Raw genomic sequence first — 27825 nt, 5'->3', positions numbered from 1 at the left:
TATTCTGTTAATATAACTTGTTACATTAATTGATTTTTTATTGCTATGCTAGCTTTGCATTCCTAGGATAAATCCTACTTGGTCGTGGTATATAATCCTTTTTATGTGTTACTGGATTTGGTTTAGTAATGTTTTGTTTAGGATTTTGTGTCTGTGTTTTTGAGGAATACTGGCAGGTAATTTTCTTGTGCTGTCTTTCTTTGACTGATCTTATGGTAATTCTGGCATTTTAATATGAGTTGGGAAGTGTTCTCTCCTCTTACATTTTCTGAAAGAGTTTGTAAAGGATTAGTATTATTTCTTCTTTAAATATTTGGTGGAATTCATCCATGAAGTTATCTGTTAATGAATTTTTCTTTATCGGGAAAATTTAAATGACAGCTTCAATGTCTTTACATGTTACAAGTCAATTTTGATTTTCTCTTTCTTCTTGAATAAGTTTTGGTAAGTTGCTTCTCTCTAGGATTTTCCCCCCTGTTATCTAAGTTGTGTTATTTATTGGCATAAAAGTGATCCTATTGAGGCAATAATGATGCCTCCTGTTTCATTTCTGATTGGGGTAGTTACTGTCTTTTTCTCTTCTTGCTTAGTGTAGCTAAAAGTTTATTGTTCTTGATATTTTCAAGAACCAACTTTTTGTTTCATTGATTTTACCTGTTGTTTTTCTGTTTTCATTGATTTCCACTGTAATCTTTATTATAGCTTTCCTTCTGCTTGCTTTAGGTTTAGCTTGTTGTTCTTTTTCTAGTTTCCTAAGGTAGAAGCTTAAGTTATTGATTTGAGACCTTTATTCTTTTCTAATACAACCGTTCAGTTACAAATTTCTCTTTAAGCACTGCTTAGGCCCCAAATTTTGATATGTTTATGTTTTTGTCATCAGTTCAAGATATTTTCAGTTTACTATGCGATCTCTTTTTTGACCCATTGGTTATTTAGAAGTGTGAGTTTAATTTCCAAATATTTTAGGATTTCATGTGTGTTTAGTGTTGATATCCAAATTTAAGTCCATTGTGGTCAGAACATGTGCTTTTAAAATTTATTAAGGCCGGTTGTTTGATTGTACAACAACTAACAACTGTATTTCTATCCAACAAGATAAAGTTATTCTTACAAGTGAAGAAATTATTTTCTTTTTCCAAGTGAGCAAATGCACAATTCCAAGAGTCTTTGTATTAATTGCTTACTATATCACATTTCAAAATCAGCCATGGCTTAGTCGCTCAGTCGTGTCCGATTCTCTGTGACCCCAGGACTGTAGCCCATCAGGCTCCACTGTCCATGGGGATTCTCTAGGCAAGAATAATGGAGTGGGTTGCCATGTCCTCCCCCAGGGGATCTTCCCAACCCAGGGATTGAACCCAGGTCTTCCTCATTGCAGGCAGATTCTTTACCATCTGAGCCACTAGGGAAGCCCAAGAATACTGGAGTAGGTAGCCTATCCTTTCTCCAGGGGGGACCTTCCTGACCCAGGAATCCAGCCGGGTCTCCTGCATTGCAGGTGCATTCTTTACAAGCTGAACTAACTCTGTGACTCAACAATTCCTTTGCTACATGTATATACACCAGGATGAGTAAACCTGTGCTCCAGGAGCGTCATTCGAAACAGCAAAATCGCCGGCTGGTCGAGGCTACTGTGGCGCTCCTCCTTCTCTACCGTGCACGGGCAGTCAGGGCACACCCACAGCAGCAGGTGTAGCACGCTGTTGCCCTTGGGCGCCATGGACAGGGCCAGTTTGTTTGCGGTCTTCACTCCACTCTCTGAGAACGAAGAGTCCTTCCGCACTCTTCTGCACAGGAGACAGTAACCCCCAGCAGGGTAGGGTGGTGGTCTATGATTCATGCCAAAATTAAAAGGAGTCTCTAAACACTTTCTGAAATCAGCCATAGTCCCACTGAATGTTCTGTTGTGTAAAGACAAAATTGTAAAGCCGTCTTCTAACAACTTGTCCATAAAATAAAAATGATAAGAAAAGGAAATTTGCTAACATATGTGTGTGTATATATATATATAAAATAATGTATATTAATACATATATATACACATACACATATATTGAGCAAATAGAAAATATGTAAAACTATTACAATCCTTGCTCCTCTAGTTGACCACAAGGCCATAATTGATATCCTTGACTTCTTTGTACAACTTATTCCATATTTCCTTGGCCCTCAGCCAGAGCCTTAGATGGTTAGAGTTTTTTTGCCTGGTAAATGAGCAGACCTTTATTCCTGAAGGATCTGAGCTTCAGAGCCTTTTCTTGCTCTGATTCTACTCAAAGCAGGCAGCTTTACCCATGACTCTATAGATGGGTCAAACTAGTGCATGCAAATGTGATATGTGTTGCCTTCAAAATTCAAAGAAATTACTGCACAACTGTGCTTCTTTTCATGATCAGTTCAGATCAGGGTCTTTTCAAATGAGTCAGCTCTTCGCATCAGGTGGCCAAAGGATTGGAGTTTCAGCTTCAATATCAGACCTTCCAATGAACATTTAGGACTGATTTCCTTTAGGATGAACTGGTTGGATGTCCTTGCAGTCCAAGGGACTCTCAAGAGTCTCCTCCAACACCACAATTCAAAAGCATCAATTCTGCGGCGCTCAGCTTTCTTTATAGTCCGACTCTCACAACCACACATGACCACTGGAAAAACCATAGCCTTGACTAGACGGACCTTTGTTGGCAAAGTAGTGTCTCTGCTTTTTAATATGTTGTCTAGGTTGGTCATAACTTTCCTTCCAAGGAGTAAGCGTCTTTTAATTTCATGGCTGCAGTCACCATCTGCAGTGATTTTGGAGCCCCCCAAAATAAAGTCCCTCACTGTTTCCACTGTTTCCCCATCTATTTGCCATAAGTGATGGGACCGGATGCCATGATCTTAGTTTTCTGAATGTTGAGCTTTAAGCCAACTTTTTCACTCTCCTCTTTCACTTTCATCAAGAGGCTCTTTAGTTCCTCTTCACTTTCTGCCATAAGGGTGGTGTCATCTGCATATCTGAGGTTATTGATATTTCTCCCAGCAATCTTGATTCCCACTTGTGCTTCCTCTAGCCCAGCGTTTCTCATGATGTACTCTGCATATACAGCCTTGACGTACTCCTATTCCTATTTGGAACCAATCTGTTGTTCCATGTCCAGTTCTAACTGTTGCTTCCTGACCTGCATACAGGTTTCTTAAAAGGCAGGTCAGGTGGTCTGGTATTCCCATCTCTTTCAGAATTTTCCACAGTTTATTGTGATCCACACAGTCAAAGGTTTTGGCATAGTCAGTAAAGCAGAAATAGATGTTTTTCTGGAACTCTCTTGCTTTTTCGATGATCCAGCGGATGTTGGCAATTTGATCTCTGGTTCTTCTGCCTTTTCTAAAACCAGCTTGAACATCTGGAAGTTCACGGTTCACATATTGCTGTAGCCTGGTTTGGAGAATTTTGAGCATCACTTTACTAGCGTGTGAGATGAGTGCAATTGTGCAGTAGTTTGAGCATTCTTTCGCATTTCCTTTCTTTGGGATTGGAATGAAAACTGACCTTTTCAAGTCCTGTGGCCACTGCTGACTTTTCCAAATTTGCTGGCATATTGAGTGCAGCACTTTCACAACATCATCTTTTAGGATTTGAAATAGCTCAACTGAAATTCCATCACCTCCACTCCACTAGCTTCGTTTGTAGTGATGTTTCCTAAGGCCCACTTGACTTCACATTCTCAGATGTCTGGCTCTAGGTGAGTGATCACACCATCGTGATTATCTGGGTCGTGAAGATCTTTTTTGTATAGTTCTTCTGTGTATTCTTGCCACCTCTTCTTAATATCTTGGTTCATTTCTAATATTACCTTGGTCATAAACCCTACTAAATGTGTTTCATGCTTCCATGAAACCATACATACCAAAGTAAGACAGGTATTCAAACAAAAAGAAAAATAGAGTGGAGGCTTTTCAAAAAAATTAGTTTGGACCAGGATTAGGGGTTCCTGAGAGATTGCCCAAAAGAAGATAGCTGCTGAAGAACTGCTGGGGTTACTTCTGTTGTGCATCTTTTAAATGTGTCTTAATTCTTATAGCATGATAATGTTTTCAGTTACTAAAAGAGTCAACTGATTTTAGCAGAAAATATTCACCTTCAATAATAATTTCTCTTCAAAATGTTTACAGAGAAGGAAAATGAGGTTGCTTAGTGGCAAAGCTGTTGAGTGTTTTCCCAGGAAACTAACTCTTGTCTGGTGCTCTTTTCATTGCACCAGCAGCTCCATATCAAGGGTTTCTGATGCTTCCTATTGAAGCATTCTTAAGCAAGTTTTTGGCAGACTTTTTTGTTGCATCTTTCTACTGTGTAAATAGAGGCATTAGAAGAAATGTAATTTTTGAATACTGCCTAACCAGTTTCTACTTGGTAATGTGCCCCAAGACTCTCAATGAATGCCAGCAAACAAATTAGACCCACAGTGTATTTGATATGTATATCTTTTCCCCAAACAAAATTTGAATTCTACAAACACAAATTGAGTCATTTTCCAAATGTTTGTATATGAATGGAAGTTTTTGTCCTATCCTTCTCTAACCAATACCATAAAACTTCTGAAGGTCTATGATGCATTTGTTTTACAATGTTAATCCAAAACAAAACTTTATTCTGACTAAACGTGTAGCTATAGAGAGATACCAAACTCATTTCCATTGATCAGTACAACATGTTTGTACCAACTATATCCAAAAAATGTGTAAAAGAGTGCCACGCTGTAAATTATAGTTGTAAACACAAGTGCAGCTGTTACAAATCTAGCAAACCTCAGATTAAACAATTTAAAATTTACTGAAGATGACATTCCAGACCCATTTTTCATAATATAAACACTCTGGGACATGCCTTTGAAATGAGTGGGATTGTCATTAATATTAATGCCACTGAATTCAGGACTGGGAGGTCATTTCTTTTGAGCTTCATTTTCACTCCTGATTTTGGAATAAAATACGCTTTTAGCCTAAAGTATGGCATGTTTATTCACGGCCTGGAAAAAATTTGATCCTGTTGTTTTTGAATTGTAGGAATGCAAAAATATGGTATAAATATTTTATTCTTTATTTATGACCTTTTAACTTAAATGAGTTTGTTAGAATTAAATTTGGCAAAAATTAGCTGCTAGTGGAATCCAATTGCTTTGGTCAAAAGACACTAAAAATAGTTGCTATTTTAAGATTGTATTAGTTTGACATTTTAGAATCCTGTATTTAAGGAATTTTATTAAAATGATTCAAAATGATTCTGAGCATGTTTCTTGCGGTTTTGCCTTTCAGCTAGACCAGGGTGGGACAAGCATTCAAAATCTGCACCACTCTAATTTACTTTTCTCCTTGTTTTCCACTTAGTGGTACGACTGGTTGAGTATCAATTCAGCATTATAATGTTTTCTAGAGTTACATTCTGTGCTCTGATATCCTAAGACATCTTGTATGAATTTTGAGTATATAAGGATCAAATTTAAGCTGTTTGAATGAACTGGGCTAGTAGTTCTGAGAGGTAGGGGGTGGGGAGGAGGAGGCAGGTGGTTATTTTGGTTTTGTTCCCTTGTTTGTTGTTGACTAGATTTTAAAATTCATTTGCCTTTTCTGAATTTCTTATCTAGAGTTTTGAGGGAGCCTTTAAATTGGGTAATGGAGCAGTTATGTGACTGTTGATAAACTATCCCTAGTCCTTGAATAAAAAGAGGCATTTATCAAAAGAAGCCAGTAGAATCTCTCATTTACATTTGTTCTCTAACTTCCGTCGAACGTATTTTTTTGATCAGGAGAATTGCCAGCCATTGTCAAGTACCATGTTGTAACCTAACATTGGTAGTTGTGAAAGCACGTAGCTGATCTTGTTATCCCTTATTCAGAAGAGCTTTGGATGTTTCTGTCAACATAGAAGATTGGTATACCACAATGACTGCTGCTGTTGCTTTTGCCTTCCTCTTTTTCTTACTGTAAGAGTTTGTGGAGGTTTCTTTTAACTCTTTTGGTATTTACATGAGATGGAAATCTGGGCAGATATAAATAACCCCTTCTTTTCTTGTTTAAAAGCTTCTTTGCAACCATCCGAGGATTTTTCTTCATTATCATCCATTCTTCTGTTCTTTCTCTGGTATTATCTATATCTTCTCTTTACTATGTCCTCTTTCTTGGTTAACTCCTTGCTTTTGGGGGAGCACATCCTCTAGTACCTTCTTAAAATGGTGTGTGGGAAGTAAATTATTTCTGGTCACTGTACTAGTTATACTCAATTGATAGTTTGTCTGGATATAGAATTCCAGGTTAGAAATAATTTTCCTTCAGAATTGTGAAGGTATTGTTCCATTTTCCTCTGTCTTCCAGTGCTTTTATAATAAAATCTTATGATGATGTGCTATTGTGTGAAACTTTTCATCCATTGTGATGGGCACTTGGCTAGCCCTTCCAATCTGGAAGTCTTGTCTTCTAGTTTTTTTAAAAAAAGTTTTGTTGATTATATCCTCCCTTCATTTTCTTTGGTGCTTGACCTCCAAATATTTGGAGTTTGACCTCCAGGACTAATGCTTCTATAACTGGAGTGAATGTTCTCTAAGAGATAGGGAGCAGGGTTTTTTTTTTTAGTATAAAAATGTTTGTTGTTTGATAAGTTGGGGGTGCTCAAGACAACCTCCAGTTTTGATAATTTACTAGGAAAACTCAGAATTCAGCATATAGTTGTCCCATGCCTATGATTTATTGCAGGGAAAGAACACAAAGCAAAATCAACAAAGGGAAAAGGTGCATGTCTGGAAGAAACCAGACAGAAGCTTCTAAGAGTCTTTTCCTTGAGGAGTCACACAAAACACGTGTAATTTCACCAGCAGAATTATGACAACAGATATGAAATCAGGGAAGCTCATTGGAGAAGGAAATGGCAAGCCACTCCAGTGTTCTTGCCTGGAGAATCCCAGGGACGGCGGAGCCTGATGGGCTGCCGTCTGTGGGGTCGCAGAGAGTCAGACACGACTGAAGTGACTTAGCAGCAGCAGCAGCAGCATGAGAGATTCAATGCCTAAGGTTTATTTTGGGGGCTGGTCGCATAGTCGTCCACTGTCTAGCAAGTATCAAAATTTCAAACCCTCGGAAGGAAAGCAGATGTTCAGGATCAGTGACATTGTTTGTACAGTTTGTGCAGAGAGAGTCCATCTTAGCAGTTAGGTCAGTAGGAACTATTACAGTATCCAAGTTCCCAGACCCTAGCCAAGGGCCACCCTTGCAAGTTTTTTCGTTCTTTTTTTTTTTTTTTTAACTTTTTGTTTTTATTGGGGTATAGCTGATTAACAATGTTGTGATAGTTTGAGGTGAACAGGAAAGGGACTCAACCATACATATACATGTATCAATTCTCCCCCAAACTCACCTTCTATCTGGACTGCCACATAACAATGAACAGAGTTCTGTGTGCCATATAGTAGGTCCTTGTTGGTTATACATTTTAAATATAGCAGTGTGTACCTGCCCTCCCAAACTCCCAAACTATCCTTTACAAGCAGTTCTTTCTAAGGAGAGCGGTCTTGGACCTGCTGTGCTAACTCTTTTCTGCATAGTTAAAGAGGAAAGAAGTCATTTTTGAGGGCCAAAGATAACTTTTACTTTCAATGAATTTCAGAGTTGTCTGATGGCAAGGTTAAAGCCTTACTCAGGTGTAAACTGGTCGTATGGTAAGAGAAGGCAGAAAACTAAGCCTCTAGAAGATTATGAATTAAGGGCAGGAAATATGGCTTATGAAATATTGGAACTCATGATAAAAAAGCAAGTTAAGGGAGAATGGAAGGTTGAGCAGAGACTGAATTTTATCATCCCCTCACCCCCCTAGCCAAATTCATACGCTGAAGCCCTAACCCCTAGTGTGACTATATTTGGAGATAGGCCCTTTAGAGAGATAATTAAGATTAAATGATGTGTTTGTGAAAAAGTTGGCTTAAAGCTCAACATTCAGAAAACTGAGATCATGACATCTGGTCCCATCACTTCATGGCAAATAGATGGGGAAACAGTGGAAACAGTGGCAGACTTGATTTTTGGGGGCTCCAAAATCACTGCAGATGGTGACTGCAGCCATGAAATAAAAAGCCACTTACTCCTTGGAAGAAAAGTTATGACCAACCTAGATAGCATATTGAAAAGCAGAGACATTACTTCGCCAACAAAGGTCTGTCTAGTTAAGGCTATGGTTTTTCCGGTAGTCATGTATGGATCTGAGAGTTGGACTATAAAGAAAGCTGAGCGCCGAAGAATTGATGCTTTTGAACTGTGGTGTTGGAGAAGACTCTTGAGAGTCCCTTGGACTGCAAGGACATCCAACCAGTCCATCCTAAAGGAAATCAGTCCTGAATGTTAATTGGAAGGACTAATGCTGAAGCTGAAGCTCCAATACTTTGGCTACCTGATACGAAGAGCTGACTCATTGGAAAAGACCCTGATGCTGGGAAAGATTGAAGGCAGGAGGAGAAGGGAACGACAGAGGATGAGATGGTTGGCATCACCAACTCAGTGGACATGAGTTTGAGTAAACTCTGGGAGTTGATGACGGACAGGGAGGCCTGGTGTGCTGCAGTCCATGGGATCACAAAGAGTTGGACACGACTGAGCGACTGAACTGAACTGAACTCTGCATGCAAGTTAAAGAAGCAGAGTGACAATATACAGCCTTGATTTACTGCTTTCCCAATTTGGAACTAGTCTGTTGTTCCGTGTCCGGTTATAACTGTTGTTTTTTGACCTGCATACAGATTTCTCAGGAATGCAATTGTGCAGTAGTTTGAACATTCTTTGGGCTTTCCTTTTTTTCAAGTGGTAAAGAATCCGCCTGCAATGAAGGAGACCTCGCTTTGATACCTGGGTTGGGAAGATCCCCTGAAAAACGGAATGGCTACACACTCCAGTATTCTGGCCTGGAGAACTCCATGGACTGTATAGTCCATGGGGTTGCAAAGAGTCGGACATGACTGAGCGACTTTCACTTTCACTTTGAACATTCTTTGGCATTGCCCTTCTTTGGGATTGGGATGAAAACTGATCTTTTCCAATTATGTGGCCACTGCTGAGTTTTCCAAATTTGCTGTCATTTTGAATGCAGCACTCTAACAGCATCATCTTTTAGGATTTGTAGTAGCTCAGCTAGAATTCCATCACCTCAACTAACTTTGCTCAAAGTGATGCACCCTATGGCCCATTTGACTTCACATTCCAGGATGTCTGGCTCTAGGTCAGTGTGCTTATCTGGGTCATGAAGATCTTTTTTGTATAGTTCTTCTGTGAATTCTTGACATGGCTTAATATATTCTGCTTATGTTAGGTCCATACCATTTCTGTCCTTTATTGTGCCCATCTTTGCATGAAACGTTCCCTTGGTATCTCTAATTTTCTTGAAGAGACCTTTAGTTTTCCCCATTCTGTTGTTTTCCTCTCTTTGTTTGCATTGATCACTGAGGAAGTCTTCATATCTCTCCTTGCTATTCTTTGAAACTCTGCATTCAAATTGGCATATCTTTCCTTTTTTCCTTTGCCTTTCACTTCTCTTCATTTCATAGCTGTCTGTAAGGCCTCCTCAGACAACCATTTTGCCTTTTTGCATTTCTTTTTCTTGGGGATGGTGTTGATCCCTGGCTCCTGTACAATGTCATGAACCTCCGTCCATAGTTTTTGAGGCACTCTATCTGTCAGATCTAATCCCTTGAATCTATTTGTCACTTCATCTGTATAATTATAAGGGATTTGCTTTAGGTCATACCTGAAGGGTCTAGTAGTTTTCCCTCCTTTCTTCAGTTTAAGTCTGAATTTGGCAATAAGGACAGAATGGGTTAAAGATTTGCTGAGCATGGCCCCACCCATCAGAACAAGACCCTGTTTCCCTGTCAGTCAGTCTCTCCCATCAGGAAGCTTCTATAAGCCTCTTATCCTTCTCCATCAGAGGGCAGACAGACTGCAAACTGCCAGCACTGAACACTAACCAGTCTGATCACATGGACCACAGCCTTGTCTAACTCAATTGAACTATGAGCCATGCCGTGTAGGGCCACCGAAGATGGACGGGTCATGGTGGACAGTTCTGACAAAATGTGGTTGACTGTCAAACCACCTCAGTATTCTTGCCTTGAGAACCCCATGAACAATATGAAGAGGCAAAAAGACAGGACACTGAAAGATGAACTCCCCAGATTGGTAGGTCCCCAACATGCTACTTTAGATCAGTGGAGAAATAACTCCAGAAAGAATGAAGAGACGAAGCCAAAGCAAAAACAACACCCAGTTGTGGATGTTACGGGTGATAGAAGTAAAGTCCGATGCTGTAAAGAGCAATATTGCATAGGAACCTGGAATGTTAGGCCCATGAATCAAGGCAAATTGTAAGTGGTCAAACAGGAGATGGCAAGAGTGAACATCGACCTTTTAGGAATCAGTGAACTAAAGTGGCCTGGAATGAGTGAATTTAACTCAGATGACCATTATATTTATTACTGTGGGCAAGAATCCCTTAGAAGAAATGGAGTGGCCATCATAGTCAACAAAAGAGTATGAAATGCAGTACTTGGATGCAATCTTAAAAATGACAGAATGATCCCTGTTTATTTCCAAGGCAAACCATTCATTATCACAGTAATCCAAGTCTATGCCCCAACCAGTAATGCTGAAGAAGCTGAAGTTGAATGGTTCTATGAAGACCTACAAGACCTTCTAGAACTAGCACCCAAAAAAGATGTCCTTTTCATTATAGGGGACTGGAATGCAAAAGTAGGAAGTCAGGAAACACCTGGCGTTGCCATCTCCTGTTTGACCACTTCCAGTTTGCCTTGATTCATGGACCTAACATTCCAGGTAACACTTCAGTAATGCTTAAGAAGCTGAACTTGAACGGTTCTATGAAGACCTACAAGACCTTTTAGAACTGACACCCAAAAAAGATGTCCTTTTCATTAGAGGGGACTGGAATGCGAAAGTAGGAAGTCAAGAGATACCTGGAGTAACAGGCAAATTTGACCTTGGAGTACAAAATGAAGCAAGGCAAAGGTTAACAGAGTTTTGCCAAGAGAACGCACTGGTCATAGCAAACATCCTCTTCCAACAAAACAAGAGAAGACTCTACACATGAACCTCTCCAGATGTTCAATACTGAAATTAGATTGATTATATTCTTTGCAGCCAAAGATGGAGAAGCTCTATACAGTCAGCAAAAACAAGACCGAAGCTTACTGTGACTCAGATCATAAACTCCTTATTGCCAAATTCAGACTTAAATTGGTATTCTTAGATCTCTGCATTCAGATGGATATGTCTTTCCTTTTCTCCTTTTGCTTCTCTTTTTTTCTCAGCTATTTCTAAGGCCTCCTCAGTCAACCATTTTGCCTTTTTGCATTTTCTTTTTCTTCAGGATGGTCTTAATCACTGCCTCCTGTGCAATGTTATGAACCTCCTTCCATAGTTCAGGTACTCTGTCTATCAGATCTAATCCCTTGAATCTATTTGTCACTTCCACTGTATAATTGTAAGAGTTTTGATTTAAGTTGTACCTGAATGGCCTAGTGGTTTTCCCTGCTTTCTTCAATTTAAGTCCATTTTGCACTAAAGAGTTCATGATCTGAGCCTCAGCCAGCTCCTGGTCTTGTTTTTCCTGACTGTATAGAGCTTTTCCATATTTGTTTGCAAAGAATTAGATGGCACAGATATAGAGCAAAAATTTTCATTATTGTAGAAAGCCTTTCTTAGCAGCACTTTTCTAAATAGTTGCTCCATACGTCTCACTATTTTCTGTCTCAGTAGTTCCAGACTTCTATAGATTCAAGGCATACTTATGAATATTAAAGTTGTTGGTCGGTATCCTTAAAGTTTTTGAAACTAAGAAATGAACACCAATTATAGTGAAAACTCTGTTAAAGTATAATATGTCAAGCTGAGTCTGTAACTGTATTTGCAATTATCAAGCTATTCTTTTGGTCATGCTTCTGTAGTATGTACCCCTAGAAAATGTTTTCTACTCCTGCTGGGCTTGCTTATGTATTCGTAGGACGAAGACCTTGGATAAACATGCCTTTATACCCTGACACATTCTTCCCTATTTTACTCTTCTGGATGTTTGCTCTGCTCTCTCCTGGAGGTAGTAGATGCAGATGCTTTAGAAGGAGGCATCAGTATCCAGGTTGTTCTACTGAACACTAATTAGTCTGAGTAATTATAGACTGGGGGGAGGTCAGTAGAAATGGCAGTCTGGCATTATTAGGAACAGAATGTTTCGTGAGAGAATAAACTGTATAGAATTGTTCAGAAGGGTCATAGTCTCCATGGTAACCAGCCCACCAGACCATGTTGTCATATGTGGGACCTGGTCTTCAGAGTCCTCAAAACAATCCTGTGTGGTATTTATTATTCCACTTCCAAAGTCAATTGAAGGTAACACTCAGAAATTTTCATGTAGTTTTTCCTGGGCCACTGAACTAGTGAATAGAGATGCTGGATTCAAGTTCTTTCAACTGATCTTCACAACTTGTGTTTTTTGCACCATAATGCAGCTAGGCTGTGCCTGTGGCACTTCCTCTCCACTGAGTGGGACAGCTGACTCAAAGCTGTGTTCTATGTGAAAGGGGTTGTTTGTAGATTGAATACCCATTTAGCTTCTCCGGTGGCTTAGTAGTAAAGAATCCACCTGCCAATGCAGGAGAAACAAGGGACATGTGTTCAATCCCTGGATAGAGAAGATCTCTTGGAGTAAGAAATTGAACCCACTCCAGCATTCTTGCCTGGAAAATTCTATGGACAGAGGAGCCTGGTGTGCTACGTTCCATGGCTTAAAGAGTCGGACATGACTGAGTGCGCGCGCACACACACACACACACACGCACACACACACACACATACACACAAAGAGTGAGTGACCTGGAAGGGGATTTTTTTCTTTTACTTTAAGGAATTTTAAGGGATTTTTGTTATTTTTGTTTTAATTACATTAAGAAATGCAAGGAAAATGTAAAAGAGGTAAAAATCACTCATAATGTGAGCATATCTTTTGGAATCATTTAAAAACTTTTCCCGTGCTTGTAGAGGCATAATTTTGCGAAAACGTTAGCATGTTATTATACATATCTTTTGCAACTTCTTCATTGACTTCAGAATTTAGGATGAACGTCTCTCCAAGTCAGTCAGGAATATTCTCTGTGTGGTTAACTGCTGTTACTTTAAAAATATATGTGTGTGTGTGTGTGTGTGTGTGTGTGTGTGTGTGTGTGTGTGTATGTATGTGTAATGGTTATTGTTATACCCACTTTAACCACTCTCCTTCATTTTAGCCTGTAGGTCTTATTTTTTCTTTGTATGGTGTTACTAAGAAGTAATCGTAAGAGGAGAACAAAACCTTATATTTGGTGGCACTCAGCACCAAATAATTCCAGATGTTTGCTTTCCCTATGTGTAGAGAGAACCCACACTGATGCTATGTTTGTTCTTTTCATCCTCCTTTGTCTTTATTTCTCTTCCATTTCATTTAATTTTAACCTCAGTACCAGACTTCTTTTGTGTAGTCCTTGGCCTGCTGCTGTGGTATATTTGCCACTGGCTCTTGTTCCAGACCCCAGTCACTAATGTGTCTCTTGGCAGGGAATGAAAATGATGGTGGTCCTCTCAGTTGACTCAGGAGCACCCCAAGTCAGCAGTAATATTTGGCATAACAAGTACCAGGGTGGGATAACCACATGTCTGCGGACTGGGATTTTAAAGTTGTTAGTTGTACTGAGAGCTGTGGTTTAGTGATCAATTTAAGTAAGAGATTAAATTTATTTCCTGCAGGCTTCTTCTTCTTGGTCATACATCCAACAATGTTGCCTTATTGTCTTTCATATTCCTTTTTAATTTTTTTGGCTTAAATTTTCCTTTTACTTAAATTTTCGTTTTGCTTTGATCTCTTTCTTTTCTTCTCCCTATTTCTGATTCCTCACACTAATCAGATTTTCCTTCTGGTTGAATCTAATGATCTAGTTTTTCAAGTGAGTGGGGACAGGAGGGTGAGATAGGAAGGTGGTGGGGGTAAATATGCCACCTGATAATTGTTTAATATAACGTTAAATAGGATATTAAGGAACCTAATTTCTTTTTGATTCCTTGTGTTTGGGAGAATATAGAGTCAGTTGGACACTAATATGAAGTGATTTGTGTGTGCAAAGCCTTACAAAGAGATAATAATGACAGGTACTGTGGCAGTCACCCCTCACCAGGAAATCTGAACTACCTGGACAGGTCGATCCAGAACTTGGGAAACCACTCGTGCAGCCAGAACTGGGGAGGAGGCTGGCCACAGCGCTCAGGCTGAAGGGTTCTGGAGCCCCTATAAATGTGGGCCAGGAATCTTTCATGCCTGTAAGGAAGTGCCCATGTGGATAAAAGAGTACAGCATGTGAAATGCTGGGCTGGATGAAGCATAAGCTGTAATCAAGATTTCTGGAAGAAATAGCAACAACCTCACCTATGCAGGTAACACCACCCTAATGGCCAAAAACAAAGAGGAACAAAAGAGCCTCTTGATGAAGGTGGAAGAGGAGAGTGAAAAACTTTGCTTAAAACTGAACATTCAAGAAACTAAGATCACGCTATCTGGTCCCATCACTTCATGGCAAATAGATGGGGAAACAATGGAAACAGTGACAGACTTTATTTTCTTGCGCTCCAAAATCACTGCAGACGGTGACTGCAGCCATGAAGTTAAAAGCCACTTGCCCCTTGGAAGAAAAGCTATGACAAACCTAGACAGCATACTAAAAAGCAGACATTACTTTGCCGACAAAGGTCCATCTAGTCAAAGCTATGGTTTTTCCAGCAGTCATGTACGGATGTGAGAGTTGAATCATAAAAAAGACTGAGCTCTGAAGAACTAATACTTTCAAATTGTGGTGCTGTAGAAGACTCTTAGAGTCCCTTGGACTCCAAGGAGACCAAACTAGTCTATCGTGAAGAAAATCAACCCTGAATTTTCACTGGAAGGACTGATGCTGAGGTTGAAGCTCCAGTACTTTGGCCACCTGATGCGAAGAGCTGACTCATTAGAAAAGACCCTGATGCTGGGAAAGATTGAAGGCAGGAGGGAAAGGGAATGACAGAGGATGAGATGGTTGGATGCCATCATTGACTCAATGGACATGAGTTTGAGCAAGCTCCGGGAGATGTAGAAGGACAGGGAAGCCTGGCATGCTGCAGTCCATGGGATCGCAAAGAGTTGGACATGACTGAGGGACTGAATAACAGCAACAACCCCATCAGAATCCCCTGTAGCATTTCCCCTCCTCTTTCTCCCAGACAGTAGAAATAGCACCACTCTTTTACCACAGGCGTTTCCCCTCCAAATTTTCTTTTAAAAAAAATTGAAAGGCAGTAAAATGACCACATGTACACACAAACACACATATACACTTTTCATTTTCATTTTCTAACGTTTGGTAAGTGTGGATATGGTGGCATATCTCCCCACCCTGCCCACTACTTCAGTATCCATTGCGTAAGAATACGGACATCCTAAATGACCACAGTACAGTTATCACACACCAGAAATATAGCATCTAAAGTATGCTCCATATTGAAAGTTTCCCAATTATCCACCCCTCTCCCACAAAGCCCCCATTTCCCATGAGTTCGTGGTGTGCTGTGGGAAAAGGTACTTGCCTTTGTAGAAGGTGCAGGAAAAATATACCAGCAAAGGTAAACAAACATGACGGTGGTGACTGCAGCCATGAAATGAAAAGACACTTGCTACTTGGAAGTAAAGCTACAACCAACCTAGACAGCATATTAAAAAGCATAGATATTGCCAAGAAAGGTCTGTCTAGTCAAAGCCATGGTTTTTCCATTGGTCATGTATGGATGTGAGAGTTGGACCATACAGAAAGTTGAGCGCTGAAAAATTGGTGCTTTTGAACTGTGGTGTTGGAGAAGACTCTTGAGAGTCCCTTGGACTGCAAGGAGATCAAACCAGTCCGCCCTAAAGGAAATCAGTCCTGAATATTCATTGGAAGGGCTGATGCTGTAGCTGAAGCTGCAATACCTTGGCCACCTGGTGAGAAGAGCCTACTCATTGGAAAAGACCCTGATGCTGGGAAAGATTGAAGGCAGGAGGAAAAGGGGACGACAGAGGATGAGATGGTTGGATGGCATCACTGACTTGATGGACATGAGTTTGAGCAAGCTCTGAGAGTTGGTGATGGACAGGGAAGCCTGGTGTGCTGGACTTCATGGGGTCACAAAGACACAGCTGAGTGACTGAACTGAACCTCTGGATGAATCAGATTGAATTTTTTGAAAGAACCTGTTTATCATCTTTGGGGAAATTCTAGTTGAAACTAGAAAATTTTTAATTTTTTTCTAGCTCATTACATATTATAGGGACTTCAATATTATTCATTCAAAAATTCAGTACATTTTAGAAACTAGCTATTAGTTGACCTTAGTTTTGTACATTTTTGTTACTTTGCAAGAGTACCCTTAAGGCTCAAATCAAGTTAAAATTAAGTAGATGGTGTGTGCCTATGAAGTCAGACCAAATCTGTATTTTTTTCCTGTCAACACTTGAGTAGAAAAAAGTAATCTAAGAATCATGCTACAGTGTACAGTCTTATTCAAAACCACATATACTATAGTATTTTTAAAACCTGGAACCAAAATGTAGGATCATTGTGTTTTATAGCAGTTAAACTACATCTGATATTACTTGTATGTCTCTGCTGCTCTGTTATGGCTTTTGGATTACATTAGTGGTATGAGAGTGATTCTTATATTTAAGTAAGATACACTGCTTCACTGCACAGATGGTATCAGTTTTGAATTGCAGTACTAAGTAAAAGAAAACTAGAACAACAATGATTTTGCCAGTCCGTTCTTACTGATTATTTATTTTGGATGATTGTAGTCCTTGTGAAGGTAGCAGACTTAACCAAGAAACTAGAGCCAAGAACCGAATGGGTGGGCACTCCTCATATTCCCTACTACAGATCTGCTAATTTTTCCCAAGAGAATCAGTGCAAGTTCTCCCTGAATGCAAGACTTTACTTCCTTAAGAAAACTGTTGTCTTGATTAACTTCCCTCTGCTCCTCGTTTAAATATCCACAGGTCAGGTAAGTACTGTGTAGCTCTCACATGCCTATGTCCTTGGCCCAATCCCTTTTTTTTCCCTCAATTTTTTCCATCCTCCCTAGATTAGCTCATCCCTTTCCATGGCTACAAATACCTTCTATCTGTTGATGGTTCCCACATCTATGTCTTCAGCTCAGATCTGTCTCCTAGCCTGCATACTCATTGGACATTTTCACTTGTGTGCCTCAAGTATCTTGTACTCAACATGCCCTAAGCTAATTCGTCTTTCAATCTAGGTATGTCCTTATTGTTCTGTTCCTTCTTTTAGTACACAGTGGTACCATGCATCTAGTTCCCTAGTCAGAAACCTGAAAGTGAAAGTCACTCAGTCATGTCCGACTCTTTGTGACCCCATGGACCGCAAGGACTGTAGTTGTCTAGGCTTCTCTGTCCATGGGATTCTCTGGGCAAGAATACTGGAGTGGGTAGCAGTTCCCTTCTCCACGGATCTTCCCAACCCAGGGATTGAACCCAGGTGTCCCACATTGCAGGAGCCACGTGGGAAGGCCCAGAACGCTAGAGTGGGTATGCTATCCCTTCTCCAGTGGATCTTCCTGACCCAGGAGTCAAATCAGGGTCTCCTGCATTGCAGGTGGATTCTTTATCAGCTGAGCTACCAGGGATGCACAATACCATCTTACCAGGGAGCCTGAGTATCATCTTTAATGCCTCCCTCTTCATGTTCAGTCAGACACTAAATTTTATATACACTGTGTCTTCAGTATCTCTCATATCTAGGCACTTTTCTTCATTCTTTCATGCATTAGACTAGGCCTCAATTATTAAAAGATGATCATCTATCTTACAGTATGATCTTCCTGTTTTCTACTCATTTTACGTACTGCTTCTATGTAATCTTTCTAAAATACAAATCTAATTACATCAGTTTTGTGCTAGAATTCTCCAGTGGCTTCCTAGTACTCAGAATAACGTCCAATATCCTTATCAATCTTATAAGGTTCTTTCAGCTGCATCTACTGCTTGCCTAAGCAAGGTGATGGCCTTGGTCAAATTTGTTTTTTTAACCTGCAGTCCTCCTGACACTTATCATTAATGATGTTTTTCTTGTGAGAAGCCAGAAATTTTATTGTGGTCTACTGTCCATTTGTAAACCCCAGTCAGAATTGTGTGTTTTTCTTCCTAAAGGCACTTTATACATATTGTAGCAGATAGTTGTACTAGCTGGCAAATTCCTTTGAGAAAGCTCTACCTAGAAGTTATGCTTGATATTATTTAAATGTTTTTATTACTGACTATAAAGGTGAGGTCAAAATACAAAGCACCAATAGAGTAATCCTTTGGCATCTCTAGATGCCCTAAGATGGTTGTTTTCATGATTAAAAAAGATGAGGAGGGAGGTGGGAGGGGGGTTCTGGGAGGGGAACACATGTACACTCATAGTGGATTCATGTCAGTGTATGGCAAAACCAATACAATATTGTAAAGTTAAAAAATAGATAAATAAACTAATTAAAAAAAAAAAAAAGAACTCACTGTAGGGCTTGCCCAGAGAAGGGAGTAATTCCTGATTTGGCAAGATCCTAAAACAGCTGCGTTGTATCTTGTTAGTCTATGCTTTGTCTACTGACAGATCCTCTTGCCTCAGTCTTTGCACATGCTGTTCCTGTTGCCTGTAACATCCTGCCTCCTATTCACTTTATGAACCCCCACATGCTGTTCAGGTCTCTCTCTTGACACCCTGTGTCTGGGTTAAGTGCTCTGCTGAGTCTCTCTTACTATGGGAACATTTATCACACAGCAGCTTTAGTTTTAAGTTCAGTGACTGTGACTAATTTTACCATTTAAAATGAAGGGGATTTTAGAAGGTTTGCTTTTTAAGAGAATTGACTAGAGTTATGAGCCATTTCTCCATTCCTGAAACCAGTAAAGCTATGAGTTGCCTTTGAACCTAATTACAACTTTGAAAAATTTGGGTGTAATGTACCATAAGATATTCTATGGATGAGAGCTAGCCTACCCCAGCCTAGCTGCAAGTGTCTTCAATGTGAATGCCGGTGTTCTTTTTTTGGTGTGTACTCCGGTTGAAAAGCCAGCCCAGTCTTGTCCCAACACATGACTTGTGCTTATTTGGCTAATTCAATATACCCTACCTGCATTTTCTCTGCTGCTGCTGCTGCTAAGTCGCTTCAGTCGTGTCCGACTCTGTGCGACCCCAGAGACGGCAGCCCACCAGGCTCCGCCATCCCTGGGATTCTCCAGGCAAGAATACTGGAGTGGGTTGCCATTTCCTTCTCCAGTGCATGAACAGGAAAAGTGAAAGTGAAGTCGCTCAGTCATGTCTGACTCTTAGCGACCCCATGGACTACAGCCTACCAGGCTCCTCCGTCCATGGGATTTTCCAGGCAAGAGTACTGGAGTGGGGTGCCATTGTCTTCTCCGGCATTTTCTCTACTTTCATCCTAAAAGTTCTCTTTGCCCTCTTTAGCACTTAGCTCCTAGATCCCTGCCTGTTAGTATGGATATTTGCTTTCATTAACTAGATGTTTTTCCTCAGGTGGTATTATTTAGAACTGTTGTTTTGAGAGCACTTTTATTTCTATGCTCAGAGGAGTTGAGTATACTTCATATACTATAATCCAATAAGGATATATATATTTCCCTAACTTATACTTTACTGGAACCCTATTGGACAATCCAAACAAATTACCTTTGGTTAAGAAAAAAATACTTAAAGATATAGGAATCTGATGTAGAATCTAAAGGAGCAGTGATAAAAAGAGAACATTTCTTTTCAAATATGTTTTCTTCACTTTATCACAGTCTTCTTTGTCATTCAAAAGACACGACACTTGGGCCCTCTGTCTCTTTTCTGTTTTCCAGGCAGTGAATCCTCCTGTTACATTAGATCAGTGTGTCTATATCATGATCCTTACATCATTTTATATTGGAGTGTGATATAGAGGGTTTTCGATATAATATACAGTAGACTTGATATTTTCAGATTTAACATGTACGTTTCTGAATATTTGCAGTTGATTTCAAAAATATGACATGCAGTAAGGTGTAGTTTTGCTGAGATTCATGTTTGAGTAATAGATACTATGAGGCAAGTTTGTGAGCCTGAAGCATTGACCTAGTGAGTAAGCTTAACTCACACCTCAGAGTCTGCCTCAGAGTAATGAATTTACTGTCTGCTTGGCATCAGAGCTTGCACAATAGTTTTTATGAAGTAATAAAAGATTTTAAAATGCATTATAAATAAAACGAACTACTAGTCCTATTGAACAAAGAGAAGAGAAAATATTAAGATCTAAGAACATGTTGATTTTTGGTGTGAATAGTGAAGTTTTTAATAAATTAAAGATTAGTATATCTAATTAAGTTGTGATTATGAACTAAAATGTGAATGAGTCCATGGTAGTCATCAAGTTAGTGAACCTATTTCATTGAGTACTCCAGCCAGTGTGAAATTTGCTCAGGTGAATGAGAAATTGTAGAAGTTGAATAGATAATTAGTTTGTGCTCTGAAGATAGGAAGGAGAAGTCTGTTATTCCTTGTGGAAATTTTTTTGTAGAAAACCAGGGTCATGGATATAAAACATGAAACATCAAGTATTGAAGGCACTAATCAATTTCTATTAATAAAATAACCTTTAGTGTGAGTAAAGCTCCATAATTTTGGAGGGGGGATTAAAAATTATACTTTTGTTATACTACATATAGAAACATATGGAAATATCAAGGGAACATTTTGCCCAAAGATGGGCACATTAAAGCATAGAAATGATAGAGACTTAGTAGACGCTGAAGAGATCAAGAAGAGATGGGAAGAATACATGGAAGAACTGCACAAAAAAGATTTTGATGAGCTGGATAAGTACGAGCATGTGGTCAGTCACCCAGAGCCAGACATTGTGGAGTGTAAAGTGAAGTGGGCCTTAGGAAGCACTGCTGTTAATAAAGCTAGTTGATCTGATGGAATTCCAGTAGAGCTATTCAAAACCCTAAAGGATGATGATATCAATGTGTTGCACTCAATACATCAGCAAATCTGGAAGACCCAGCAGTGGCCACAGGACTGGAAAAGGTCAATCCTCATCTCATTTCCCAAGAAGGGTAGTACTAAAGAATGTCCAAACCATTGGACAGTTGCACTCATCTCCTATGCTAGTAAGTGAAGTGAGTGAAGTCGCTCAGTTGTGTCTGACTCTTTGCAACCCCATGGACTGTAGCCTACTAGGCTCCTCCATCCATGGGATTTTCCAGGCAAGAATACTGGAGTGGGTTGCCATTTCCTTCTCCAGAAGATCTCCCCCACCTAGGAATCGAACCTGGGCCTCACGCATTGTAGACAGACGCTTAAGGTCATGCTTAAAATCTTGCGTGCTAGGCTTCAGCATTACGTGAACCAAGATAGGCAGGAGAAACATCAACAACCTCAGATAATGCAGATGATACCACTCTAATGGCAGAAAGCGAAGAGGAACTAAAAGCCTCTTGATGAAGGTGAAAGAGGAGAGTGAAAAAGCTGGCTTAAAACTCAAAGTTCAAAAAGTGAAGATCATGGCATCTGGTCCCATTACTTCATGGCAAATAGAAGAGGAAAAAGGTGGAAGTAGTGACAGACTTCCTCTTCTTGGGCTCCAAAATCACTGTGGATGGTGACTGCAGCCGTGAAATCAGAAGACAATTGCTTCTTGGCAGGAAAGGTGTGACAAACCTAGACAGTATGTTGAAAAGCAGAGCCATTACTCTGCTGACAAAGGTCCATGTAGTCAAGGTTAGTGGTCTTCCCAGTGGTTGCATACAGTTCTGAGAGCTATAAAGAAGGCAAAGCACCGAAGAATTAATGCCTTCAAACTGTGGTGCTGGAGAAGACTCCTGAGAGTCCCCTGGACAGGAAGGAGACTAAAGCAATCAGTCTTGAGGGAAATCAACCCTGAATACTCATTGGAAGGACTGATGCTGAAGCTGAAGCTCCAATATTTTGGTCATCTGATGTGAACAGCCAACTCATTGGAAAAGTCTCTGGTGCTGGGGAAGATTGACGGCAGAAGAAGAGAGTGTCAGAGGATGAGATGACTGGATGGCATCACTGATGCAATGGACATGAACTTGGGTAAACTTCGGAAGATGGTGAGGGACCGGGAGGCCTGGCGTGCTGCAATCCATGGGGTCACAAAGACTTGGACACGACTGGGCGACTGAAAAACAGCGCATATAGAAAACAAAGGCTAAATGAATAGTCACTAAACTCTTTATAATTAACATGCAGAAGGTAATTAGAAGATGCTTTTTTCCTTTTAAAGGTCCGCAATTTTAACATCTGATTTTCTTTGTGTAACACAAAGTTAATGTGAAGCATAAACCAATCCTAGTACTAGGGACAATTTTCCTCTTGAGTTCTAGAATGTAAAGATGTTATAGACTAGAAATGTGCTCCACAAGATGACAGAGACAAAAACAAGTGGTGAGGATTATGAATAAGCTGTGTATGATTTTCAGAACTCCCGGAAAGTAGTCTAATATAGAAATTGCTAACTGCCATATTCAGTCACTTGTGATGCATTGATAAATTGAAGAATGCCTGAGCAGTAAATTTCTCATTAGCTGCATTTAAAATAAATTTATGAAAATGCAGAAAGGGAAAAAATAGTTATTAAGTATTCTTTAAGGGGCAGGGGATTAAGAGGTAAAACTACTATGTGTAAAATAAATCAACCAGAAAAGATATACAGCAAGGGAATATAGCCAATATTTTATAATTTCTATAAATGGAGTATAACCTTTAGAAATTGTTGAATCACTATGTTGTACACCTGAAATTTATATAATATTATAAATTAACTTAAATATTATAAATTACCTTAATTTTTTTTAAAAAAGGAAAGAAAGCATCTACCACTTTCTTTGTTTTTCTCCTTTGAATTTTTCACATTATGGGTTAAAACTGCCCCCCTATGTTTTTTTCTACCACTTGTGTCTTTCCCTGATATGACTGCTCATGGCCATCACAAGGTCAGAAGGACCTTGCTGAAAGTTTATTAGCTGCTCTTTTGTACCTTTCATCTAGGAGGTAACTGGGTGGCACAAGTAGTGATGGGCATTTTGTATATGGAATATTACAATATGTGGCTTTTTGTGTCTTTCTCCTTTCAGTTACTATAATGTTTTCAGGGTTTATAATTGTAGTATGTATCAATATTTCATTCCATTTTATGGTTAAATAATATTCTATCACATAAGTTCAGTTCAGTCGCTCAGTTGTGTCCGACTCTTTGCGATCCCATGAACCGCATCATGCCAGGCCTCCCTGTCCATCACCAACTCTCGGAGCTTACTCAAATTGATGTCCATTGAGTCGGTGATGCCATCTAACCATCTCTTCCTCTGTCGTCCCCTTCTCCTCCTGCCCTCAATCTTTCCCAACATCAGGGTCTTTTCAGATGAGTCAGCTCTTCGCCATCAGGTGGCCAAAATACTGGAGTTTCAGCTTCAACATCAGTCCTTCCAGTGAACACCCAGGACCGGTTTCCCCCAGGATGGACTGGTTGGAGTTCCTCGCAGTCCAAGGGACTCTCAAGAGTCCTCTCCAACACCACAGTTCAAAGGCATCAATTCTTCTGCCCTCAGCCCTCTTTATAGTTCAACTCTCACGTCCATACATGACCACTGGAAAAACCATAGCCTTAACTAGACGGACCTTTGTTGGCAAAGCAATGTCTCTGCTTTTAAATATGCCGTCTAGATAGATCATAACTTTCCTTCCAAGGAGTAAGCGTCTTTTAATTTCATGGCTGCAGTCACCATCTGCAGTGATTTTGGAGCCCCCAAAAATAAAGTCTGACACTGTTTCCCCATGTGTTTGCCATGAAGTGATGGGACCAGATGCCATGATCTTAGTTTTCTGAATGTTGAGCTTTAAGCCAACTTTTTCACTCTCCTCTTTCACTTTCATCAAGAGGCTCTTTAGTTCTTCTTCACTTTCTGCCATAAGGGTGGTGTCATCTGCATATCTGAGGTTATTGATATTTCTGCCAGCAATCTTGATTCCAACTCGTGGTTCCTCCAGCCTAGCATTTCTCATGATGTACTCTGCATATAAGGTAAATAAGCAGTGTGACAATATACAGCCTTGACGTACTCATTTTCCTATTTGGAACCAGCCTGTTGTTCCATGTCCGGTTCTAACTGTTGCTTCCTGACCTGCATACAGGTTTCTCAAGAGGCAGGTCAGGTGGTCTGGTATTCCCATCTCTTTCAGAATTTTCCACAGTTTCTTGTGATCCACACAGTCAAAGGCTTTGGCATAGTCAATAAAGCAGAAGTAGATGTTTTTCTGGAACTCTCTTGCTTTTTCCATGATTCAGTGAATGTTGGCAATTTGATCTCTGGCTCCTCTGCCTTTTCTAAAACCAGCTTGAACATCTGGAAGTTCATGGTTCATGTATTGCTGAAGCCTGGTTTTGAGAATTTTGAGCATTTCTTTACTAACATGTGAGATGAGTGCAATTGTGCGGTAGTTTGAGCATTCTTTGGCATTGCCTTTCTTAGGGATTGGAATGAAAACTGACCTTTTCCAGTCCTGTGGCCACTGCTGAGTTTTCCAAATTTGCTGACATGTTAAGTGCAGCACTTTCACAGCATCGTCTTACAGGATTTGAAACATCTCAACTGGAATTCCATCACCTTCACTAGCTCTGTACGTAGTGATGCTTCCTAAGGCCCACTTGACTTCACACTCCAGGATGTCTGGCTCTAGGTGAGTGATCACACCATCGTGATTATTTGGGTTGTGAAGATCTTTTTTGTATAGTTCTTTTGTGTATTCTTGCCACCTCTTCTTAATATCGTCTGCCTCTATTAGGTCCATGCCATTTCTGTCCTTTATTGAGCCCATCTTTGCATGAAATATTCCCTTGGTATCTCTAATTTTCTTGAAGAGATCTCTAGTCTTTCCCATTCTATTGTTTTCCTCTATTTCTTTGCATTGATCGCTGAGGAAGGCTTTCTTATTTCTCCTTGCTATTCTTTGGAACTCTGCATTCAGATGGGTATATCTTTCCTTTTCTCCTTTGCTTTTTGCTTCTCTTCTTTTTACAGCTATTTGTAAGGCCTCCTCAGACAGCCATTTTGCTTTCTTGGATTTCTTTTTCTTGGTGGTAGTCTTGATCCCTGTCTCATGTACACTGTCACAAACCTCCATCCATAGTTCATCAGGCCCTCTGTCTATCAGATCTAGTTCCTTAAATCTATTTCTCATTTCCACTGTATAATCATAAGGGATTTGATTTAGGTCATACCTGAATGGTCTAGTGGTTTTCCCACTTTCTTCAATTTAAGTCTGAATTCTATCATATTGGTGTACCATATTTTATCTCCTTCATCAGGGGATAAATCCATCAGTTGATGGATATTTGGGTTGCTTCCACTTTTTGATTATTATGAATAATGCCGGTTTGAACATATGTATACAAATTTTTCCTTGAATACCTGTTTTTTATTTTTTGGGCCTATACCCAGGTCTAGAACTTCTGGGTCATATGGTCTGTCTATATTTAACTTTTTGAGAAGATGCCAGACTGTTTTCCACAGCTTGCTGCACCACTTTATGTTCTCACCAGCAACATATGAGGGTTCCAATTTCTCTACAACTCATTAGCACTTGTTATTATCTTTTGTGTCAGTAGCTTTACAAATGATTTTTTAAAATTATAGTTGATTTGCAATATTGTGTTAGTTTTCAGTGTACAGGTTCAGATTCTTTTTCATTTTGGGTTATCACAGGATACTGATTAGAGTTTCATGTGCTATACAGTAGGTCCTTGTTATTTATCTATTTTATATATAGTGATGCATATCTATTAACTCCATTTTGTTGTTGTTCTTCAGTCACTAAGTCTGTCCCACTCTTTGCAACCCCGTGGACTGCAGCTTGATAAGCTTCTCTGTCCTTCACTGTCCCCTGAAGTTTGCTGAAATTCATGTCTTTTGAGTCGGTGATACCATCTAACCATCTCACCTTCTGCTGCCCTCTTCTGTTTTTGCCTTCAGTCTTTCCCAGCATCAGGGTCTTTTCCAGTGAGTCGGCTCTTTGGATCAGGTGGCCAGAGTATTGGAGCTTCAATTTCAGCATCAGTCCTTCCAATGAATAGTGAACTGAAAGTTGCTCAGTCGTGTCTGACTCTTTGCAACCCCATGGACTATACAGTCCATGGAATTCTCCAGGCCAGAATACTGGAGTGGGTAACCTTTCCCTTCTCCAGGGGATCTTCCCAACTCAGGGATCAAACCCAGGTCTCCTGCATTGCAGGCGGATACTTTACCAGTTGAGCCACAAGGGAAGCCCAAGAATACTGGGGGTGGTGCCTATCCCTTCTCCAGCGGATCTTCCTCACCCGGGAATCGAACCAGGGTCCTTCCAATGAATATTCAGGGTTAATTTCCTGTTGGATTAACTCTTTGATCTCCTTGCTGTCCAAGGGACTCGAAAGAGTTTTCTCCAGCACCACAATTTGAAAGCATCAGTTCTTCAGTCCTCAGCCTTCTTTATGGTCCGGCTCTCATATCTGTATGTGACTACTGGAAAAACCATAGCTTTGACTAGATGGACCTTTGTCAGCAAGGTTGTAATATCTTTGCTTTTTAATTCTCTGTCTAGGTTTGTCATAGCTTTCCTTCCAAGGAGCAAGCATCTTTTAATTTTGTGACTGCAGTCATTGTCCACAGTGATTTTGGAGTCCAAGAAAATAAAGTCTGTCATTGTTTCCTTATTTTTCCCTGTCTATTTGCTACGGAGTGATGGGACTGGATGCCATGATCTTAGTTTTTTGAATGTTGAATTTTAAGCCAGCTTTTTCACTCTTCTCTTTCACCCTCATCAAGAGGCTGTTTAGTTCCTCTTCATATTCTGCTTTTATCCCTCCTCTTCCCCTTTCCCCTTTGGTAACTTTAAGTTTGTTTTCTATATCTGTGAGTCTGTTTCTGTTTTGTAAATAAGTTGATTTGTATTATTCTTTTAGATCCCACACATAAGTGATATCATATAGTATTTGTCTCTCTCTACCTAACTACAGATGATTTTGATTGGTACAACAATTAAAGTCTGAAAGAGCCATTTAAAACTTTTCATTATTTTTTTGCCCTGTGATATACTTTAGTAGTATTGACAAACGTCTCAAGGACATATTTCTTGTATAAGGTTTTTATATTTAGGAAATTTAATTTATAACAGATTCATAACTAGGTTTTGAACTTTTCTTCTTTAAACAGTTTCTTCTGAGTAGTAATCTAATATTTCCTCCTTTTTGCTATAATTTGGATTCTTTTTTTTTTCTTCTAACTTCTTGAGATACCTAACTTATTAATTAAAATTTTTTTCATTGTGGTAAAATATACCTAACATAAAAGCTAAATAACATATAAAAGTATACATAACATAGAAGTTTCATTGTATGTATATCCCACAGTTTTTGTGTCTATTCAGCTGTTGTTTCTACCTTTTGGCTGTTAAGAACAGTGCTGCTGTGAACACTGGTATACATGTTCTGCTCACTGCTTTCAGTTCTTTTGGATATTTACCCAGAGGTGGAATTGCTGGGTCATATGGTAATTCAGTTTAATTTTTAAAGGAACAGTCATATGCTCTTTTCTATAGTGGTTGCATCATGTTACATTCATTCTAGCAATGCTCAAGGGTTCCAATTTCTCTACAGTTTCACTGGCATTTATTTTCTATT

The 27825-nt window shown here is 39.7% G+C and overlaps 1 protein-coding gene across 18 annotated transcripts in view; it reads left to right on the top strand.

Moving 5' to 3' along the window:
• FANCC (FA complementation group C) overlaps positions 1–27825 on the top strand; it is a 303173-nt gene that overhangs the window by 12149 nt on the left and 263199 nt on the right. The window contains exon 1 of one of the 18 annotated variants that reach the window (XM_081522641.1): positions 12278–12408. The exons of 15 other annotated variants lie outside the window; for them this stretch is intronic. The gene's annotated coding sequence lies outside the window, so the exon portion shown is untranslated. Of the gene's footprint in view, positions 1–12277; positions 12409–27825 lie in introns of those variants that run through there. 2 more of the 18 variants (XM_081522745.1, XM_081522724.1) reach the window with 2 other exon arrangements.

Source organism: Giraffa tippelskirchi, chromosome 1 (genome assembly GCF_054371585.1).
Source record: "Giraffa tippelskirchi isolate mGirTip1 chromosome 1, T2T-mGirTip1v1.2.pri, whole genome shotgun sequence".
Lineage (NCBI taxonomy): Eukaryota > Metazoa > Chordata > Mammalia > Artiodactyla > Giraffidae > Giraffa > Giraffa tippelskirchi.
Note: the sequence above shows the minus strand (reverse complement) of the source record. Positions and strands in the feature narration are given on the sequence as shown.